The sequence below is a fragment of the Silene latifolia genome, chromosome 9, assembly GCF_048544455.1.
Source record: "Silene latifolia isolate original U9 population chromosome 9, ASM4854445v1, whole genome shotgun sequence".
Classification (NCBI taxonomy): Eukaryota; Viridiplantae; Streptophyta; class Magnoliopsida; order Caryophyllales; family Caryophyllaceae; genus Silene; species Silene latifolia.
The window spans coordinates 86222488-86229529 of NC_133534.1; the positions used below are offsets into that span (position 1 = coordinate 86222488).

Below are 7042 nucleotides of genomic sequence, written 5' to 3' on the forward strand. Positions count from 1 at the left end.
CTTTTAAGTTTCAGATATTGATGGAGGTTTAAATTGTCAAATTGTCGTGTTTAATTTAAGAGTTTGAATTTTTAATGGAGCTTAAGATTTATGGTTCTTTGAATCAGAATCAAAATTAATATTCAAGGCTCATCAATCGTAAATACGTACAAATGTTATATTTTTAACACAAATTCTTATTTAAGACGACACTAAGTATCATACCATTTGCGGATATAAAACAAATACTCCCTATGTTGCTTTTTTCTATGCATTCTTATATCCACAAATATCGTCTTAAATTTAAGACGGATAGTTTCTTCTTAAGGAAAATTTATTGTATCTTTAAACTTAAACTCTAGGTGGGTTAGTGATCTTAAAATCGCTGCTCTTTTTTTTTACGATCATTTTTCTCAAGTTTTTGTGCTCTATAAATGATTTACAAGATCACCTTGTGTTTCTCAATATTGTTTTATTTGTTCAGAGTTGACATGTATTAACGATAAGTCGATAACTATTGTTATTCCAAAGTTGTGATCGACTCCAGTATTGTCGTAAACTCTACTCCTACAAGTTTTAATTTATGATCCTAAAGTTCTCGCTAAAAATACTCCTTAGGAGACTTGATATTGTACTATAGAATACATCTCCAAACCGTCTCATAGTCTCATGCAATACGGTCTACACAGAGGAGTACTTATTTGTACAAATATAGCCTTTGAATTTGGAGTCCATATCTTCTTCAAATTTTTTTTCTATCCATTTCTTTTCATAACTTTCTACTATACGGAGATAAATTTAGCTCAACTCCATTTATTAGAAGCTTTTTTAAAAATTAAAAATTCATCATTTTGGGAGAGGTATTGAAACAACACAAATTAAACAAATAGCAAGATTGGTTGTCTCTCATTGTTTATTAGCACCTAGAGTGTCCGCCACCATTGACGCCAAATCCATTCTTACAAACCGTCCGTTTCTTTCGACAATCAGAATCTCCAAGGGTTTTCAAGTCTATGTGGACACCATTTCAACAAATAGTTTTAATTCTGACTCAAAATGATAAATTTTTTATTTTTAAACATTATTTTAAAAAATGATTCCATTTATTATCCGAAGTTCTAACTGTTACATCATTCGAATACATAATCGATAATCATATGTATAAACCACATTATGCCATTGTCAATGTTGGCACTCTTACCTTAGTTGCCAATTAATGGTCTAACGTATTGTTTTGTTTTGTTTATAGGACATGGAATCAAGTATCCACGCAATTCATGGATTATACAATCAGTTGTATATGTCGTAAGGTGTAGAAAGTATCCGAGATTTGTGTTAAATAATATGGGCTTTATTAGAAAGTATTGAACTTATCCATTTACATATTAAAAAAATGAACTTTGAATTAGCTCAGAAAAAATATATATATAAGCTCAGATTCTTATACCTAGATTGTACAATGTTTATGGTACAACTGGATGTATAATCCTATTTATGGTATTCATGGGGCACATAACATTCTTTATCTTGTGCTTTTCTATTACACCATCAAAGTTAGGGGAAACAGTATTCTGGAGTTATTTAATATTAAGTTATGATTTACAATATCTCTCTCACTCAAATATTGATTTTTTTATTTTTATCAAATTTAAGACAGGGGGATTGATTTTACAATATAAAAAAAAAAAGATAATGTAAGATGAACTACGATAATTGGGCAACTGGAAAAAGATGGTCATGAATAAACTATAAGGGCATGATGATGAGAATGGAAGATTACTGCAATGAATAAAGAATATACAATTGGCGTGATTACTTCCAGCATGTTGACAATATTGTTATACCATTTTTCTTATAACTATAAAATTTAAACGTCTATTTATAAGAACTATGTATGCCCGTGCAATTTTGCACGGGTTCTAAGCTAGTTTCCTTATATAAATATTACAACAATCATATTTTTCATTTTTATCCAAAAAGTTGGTAGGTAAAGTATGCATATATAATCAAATGAATTATTTAAGTTTTTTATTCTTATTATGTTTTGAATTAATTAATAGTTATAATCTTATTTAGTTATTATTATTTTTTTTGTATTGAAATTTCAGGAGGATGACATACTCACATATCAATAACATTGCATGAAATTTAGAAATAATGGTTATGGAACATCTTTGTAATTTTCTTTTGACTTGAATATTGTTAAAAGGCTACTTAAAACATTTAATTTTTAATCCACGTGTAATTTTTCTATTGGTTAATAATAATTTACTTATATTAATTTGATGCGACCATAATTGGCGCATATTTAGCCCCCGAATTACCATTGTTTCCATGCTTTTTAGTGCCTATTTGGGTCATTTCTTATCTTTAGTTCTTTGTTTTGCATATTCTTTGAGATTTTGATCCCTTGGTAGGAAAGGAGTAAGAATCTTGCATTTTCATGGCAAAACGAGGCTAAATTGATTGTATTCAATGACCAAGCATCAAGGAGAGACAAGACTAGAAGGCCTTTGTACATATTATAGTAGAAGGACATTGTTGAGAAAAGGATCCTTGAGTCCCCAAGGAAATCCCCAAGGAATTCATGAAGAAAAGAAGAAGAAAAGTTGCTGCCAGACAATCCGAACGGATTGTACACAATCCGTCCGTCCGCCCTCGCCAGTCCGAGCGTCCTTCAAAGGAATCCGCTCGGATTCCACCTCGCCAATCCGAGCGTCTTGACCAAGAATCCGCTCGGATTCTCCAGCCCAAATCCGGCCGTCCCGACTCCCATCCGTACGGATTGCAGTACAGCACGTTTTTGTTCTTCAAGCCACGATAAGAGAAGCCCTTCTCTCGGACAATACCGGAGTCTCCTTGCTCAACTTAAAAAGTGTAATTACTAGTTTAGCCCTTAGTTAACCCTAATGCATCCTCCTAATTTCCACTATAAATACCCCATTAGTCTAATTAGAGGAGGATGTTCTTCTTATCAATAATTAGTGTAGTTAATATCAATCAAATCTCTCTTCAATATTGTAATCAAATATTAATCAAGTTTTAATTCAAGTTTTAGTTCTTCAATCTCTCTCTTGTTCTTCCTTTATTTTGGGTAATTAGAAGATTATTGGGTTTATTGGGAGATTGACAACCTTCCATCAATCATCAAGTTCTTCTATTATTCTTTGCATCTTTATTATTGGAATCATTAGTAGGTATAATCTCTTAATCCCTTTTTAATTATTGCTAATTACTTTCATTTATTCATCATGTTTCATTATGTTAGTATGATTGACAACCTTTCTAGCATGATCAATATGATAATGAGTGAGTAGTCTCTTAGCTAGGGTTTAATGGGTGATTAGGGGAAACCAACATGGGGAATGATTCATGCTTAAATTAATATGCTTTCATATCTTATTTGCTTGCTTGTTTTGATCTTAATACATGCACATGTTATATTTGATGAAATGCTAAGCCTATGAATCCTTGCATTTACTATCATCTTCTATCCTTTCAACTTGACTTGTAAGACATAAACCAACTCGAGTCTTGTTAGACCATGCATGTGTTGAGTAGGAAAGATTAAGTCGACTTGTAGGTGTTGTACAATCTAATCGATTCGGCTCCGGGACCCAAACTTTCCTAGGATTGTAAGATATAAACCAACTCAATCCATCACAACAATAATTGCTTGCTTATATTTTGAGAACATGTTTGTATGATCATATCCCATGAATCCCCTATGAACCCATGACACCCTAGTGCTTTTAATCAATTGTTTACACCCCTTATTTTATTCATCTTGCTAGTTTACTTTCATTGTTATTTTAGTTTAGTAACCTTCTACATCAATCAAATTTGTGACACCCCTAGACACCACTAGTTACAATAGAATTCTCATTTCAATACCCGTCCCTTGGGATCCGACCTTTACTTGCCTCTTTGCTAATTGTAGAGTTGCTCGTGGAGTATAAATTGTGTTTTGTATCGACCATTGACCAACGACCACATATGCTTAATTGTGAACACCAAATGGCTCCGATCAAAAATGGCGCCGTTGCCGGGGACGGTGTTTAATTGATTTAAGATTTCTTTTATTGTTTTTAGTTGTGTCTTTTTCACCTTGGGGAAGTAAAACTCCTCAAGGTTTGTTCTAATTGTTTTCGAGTTGTTTGATATTTTGCATGTCTAGAAGGTTACAAAGAAATTTGTTACCTTTTGACCTTGAAATCGAAAGAACCTTGACGAATAATAGGAGACTTGTTAGGAGGAATTTGGGAGGTGTTGGTGAAGTTGTTCAACCCACTAGTGAGTTTGTCAATCCTTTCGCAATAGAAGGAGAAGATAACCCATTAAACAATACCCCACAAAATCCACCTACAATGCCTAAATTCTCATCACACTCTATACCCACCGAGGAGGATCTACCAAATGGTACTCCTACCCCACAACATCTCACCGGAAATTTTATTGCCAAGTCCGCCTTCATCCAACTAGTTGAGAGGAGCCAATTCGGGGGAATGCCTAGTGAGGACCCTCATTCTCATATGGAAATCTTTTGCGATTATTGTGAAGCTATCTCTCAAACGGGCGTGACTCAAGACCAAATAAGATGGGTCTTATTTCCTTTTTCGTTAATCGGCACCGCAAAGCAATGGTTGAAGGGCCTTGATAAGGCCACCCTTGGAATAGATTCTTGGAAGAAGCTAGCTCTAGCTTTCTACAAAAAATTCTACCCACCGGAAAAGACTAACATGCTAAGAGCTCAAATTACGGGTTTTAAGCAAAGGGATGAAGAATCTTTGTATGAAGCTTGGGAGCGGTTCAAAGGTATTTGTCGCTCATGTCCTCACCATGGACTTAGCGAATGGTTTTTAGTGCAACAATTTTGGAATGGTTTATATGAAGATTCAAGGAACATTCTCAATATGGGATCAAATGGAATGTTCACCGAAGTTGATGACAATCAAACATGGAACAAGATTGAGGAAATGGCGGTCCATATTTCACAATATAGTAGGCCTCGCAAGGCTACTAGAGGAGGAAAGTATGAAGTGGACACCGTGACTCAATTAGGTGCTCAACTTAGTGCTCACATTGACACAATCAACTTGAAGTTTGAACAAGCTATGGCTAGGCTTGAGGAAAAATCAAAAACATCAAAGCATCATGTCAATGCCATGACGGCATCCTCATCAATCCCAAGCGGGATATGTGAGAATTGTGGAACCCTGGGTCATGACTCAAGTGAATGTAGGGGAACAACCGAACAAGTTAATGCTTTCCAAGCTTACAAAAGTGGTACCCCTTATTCAAATTTTTACAATGAAAACACCAAGTTCCATCCAAATCTCTCATACAAAAGCCAAAATGTTCAAAACCCTCAAACAACATACACTCCACCACCCATGAGAAATCAAAATCAAAGACCCTTTTACAATCAAAACCAAGGTTACCAAAATCAAAATCCATACAATCACCAAAATGACCAAGGTTTTGATGTCCAAAAAGCGGTCCTCCAAATGCAAAAGAATCAACAAGAATTTTTCACTCAAATGCAAAAAGATAGCCAAGCAAAAGATACCACCATCAACAACATTCTAGCTCACACCAAGATGTTGGAAACACAATTGACTCAACTAGCATCTTCAAGCTCACAAAGACAAAAGGGGCAATTACCACCTCAAAGTAATCCCCCTAGACATGAAACGGTTAGTGCCATTCACTTGAGAAGTGGTACAAGATATGAAGCACCAAAGGAGCAAGTTGAGAATGAAGTTGTGAAAGCTAGTGAAAAGGAAGAAATTGTGCAAAGTCCCAAAGAAGGGGAATCATCAAAAGAAGAAAGTTCAAAGAAAAATGAAGACAAAGCCAAAGAGAAGGAGCCCATTGTGGTTAGACTTCCTTTTCCAAGTCGTCAAGCCAAGCCCAAATTTGATGATCAACTTGGAAAGTTCATGGAAATTGTGAAGAACTTAGAAGTCTCAATTCCTTTCACGGAATTAATCAATCACGTTCCGGCCTATGCAAAGTACATGAAAGATATCCTCACAAAGAAGAAGTCAATCCGGAAACTTGAGACTATCGCCTTCACTAAGGTGAGTAGTGCAATACTTCAAGGGAGTTCACCTCCAAAGTTAAAGGATCCGGGAAGCTTCTCAATACCGTGTACCATTGGCGACACAACGATCAACAAAGCCTTATGTGATCTAGGGGCTAGTGTGAGTGTCATGCCGTACTCGGTAAGTAAAAGGTTGGGAATGGGAGAGCTTAAGTGCACCAATATCACTCTTCAAATGGCCGATAGATCGACGAAGACACCATTAGGGATATGGGAAGATGTCCCCGTGCGAATTGGGAAGTTTTTCATCCCGGTGGACTTTGTCATTGTTGATATGGAGGAAGATTCCAACATTCCAATCATCTTAGGAAGACCTTTCCTACACACCGCGGGTGCGGTGATTGATGTGAAACATGGAGAGCTCACTCTAGAAGTGGGAGATGAAAGCATAACTTTTAATCTTGACAAGACCATGAGAGCTCCTCGTTTGCATGAGCCATGTTTCATGATTGATCATTATAATAGGAAAGATGAAAGGAAGAAATCGGAACTCCAATGGAGGAAGAAAATTGAAGATGCTCCATTCAAAGAGCAAGTGAATTGTGACAAGGAGAGCTTGCAAAGCTCATCAAAATCAACCAAGGAAGAAGATGATGGCCTCATTGGCCAAGAGAAGAAATTGGGAGAGTTGTTTCCATCTAAGCAAGAGATTTTCAATGATCAACTCAATGAAGTTTGTGGTCTTTGGGACGACGAATTTGAAGGGATCTTTAATCCCTACATTGGGCATGCCATCGATCATGATCAACAACAAGAGCCACGGTCTATTGAGGACCTCTACCACAACAATGAACAAGCTTTTGATTACTTCTTTAAGGTGTTGAGCAACATCAACAACACCTTGAACATGCCCCCTTGACATCTCATCAAGAATGAGAGTTTGGTGGAGTCCTCCCTAAACCACCACTTGTAAATATTTCTAACTCCCTAACTTGCTTTTCAATTTTTGTATTGCAT

The 7042-nt window shown here is 36.0% G+C and overlaps 1 non-coding gene across 1 annotated transcript; it reads right to left on the minus strand.

Moving 5' to 3' along the window:
• Positions 1 to 4718: 4718 nt before the first annotated feature.
• LOC141602791 (small nucleolar RNA R71) lies at positions 4719 to 4825 on the minus strand. The gene has a single exon (XR_012524700.1). It is a non-coding gene; the product is annotated as a small nucleolar RNA R71 (small nucleolar RNA).
• Positions 4826 to 7042: the final 2217 nt, after the last annotated feature.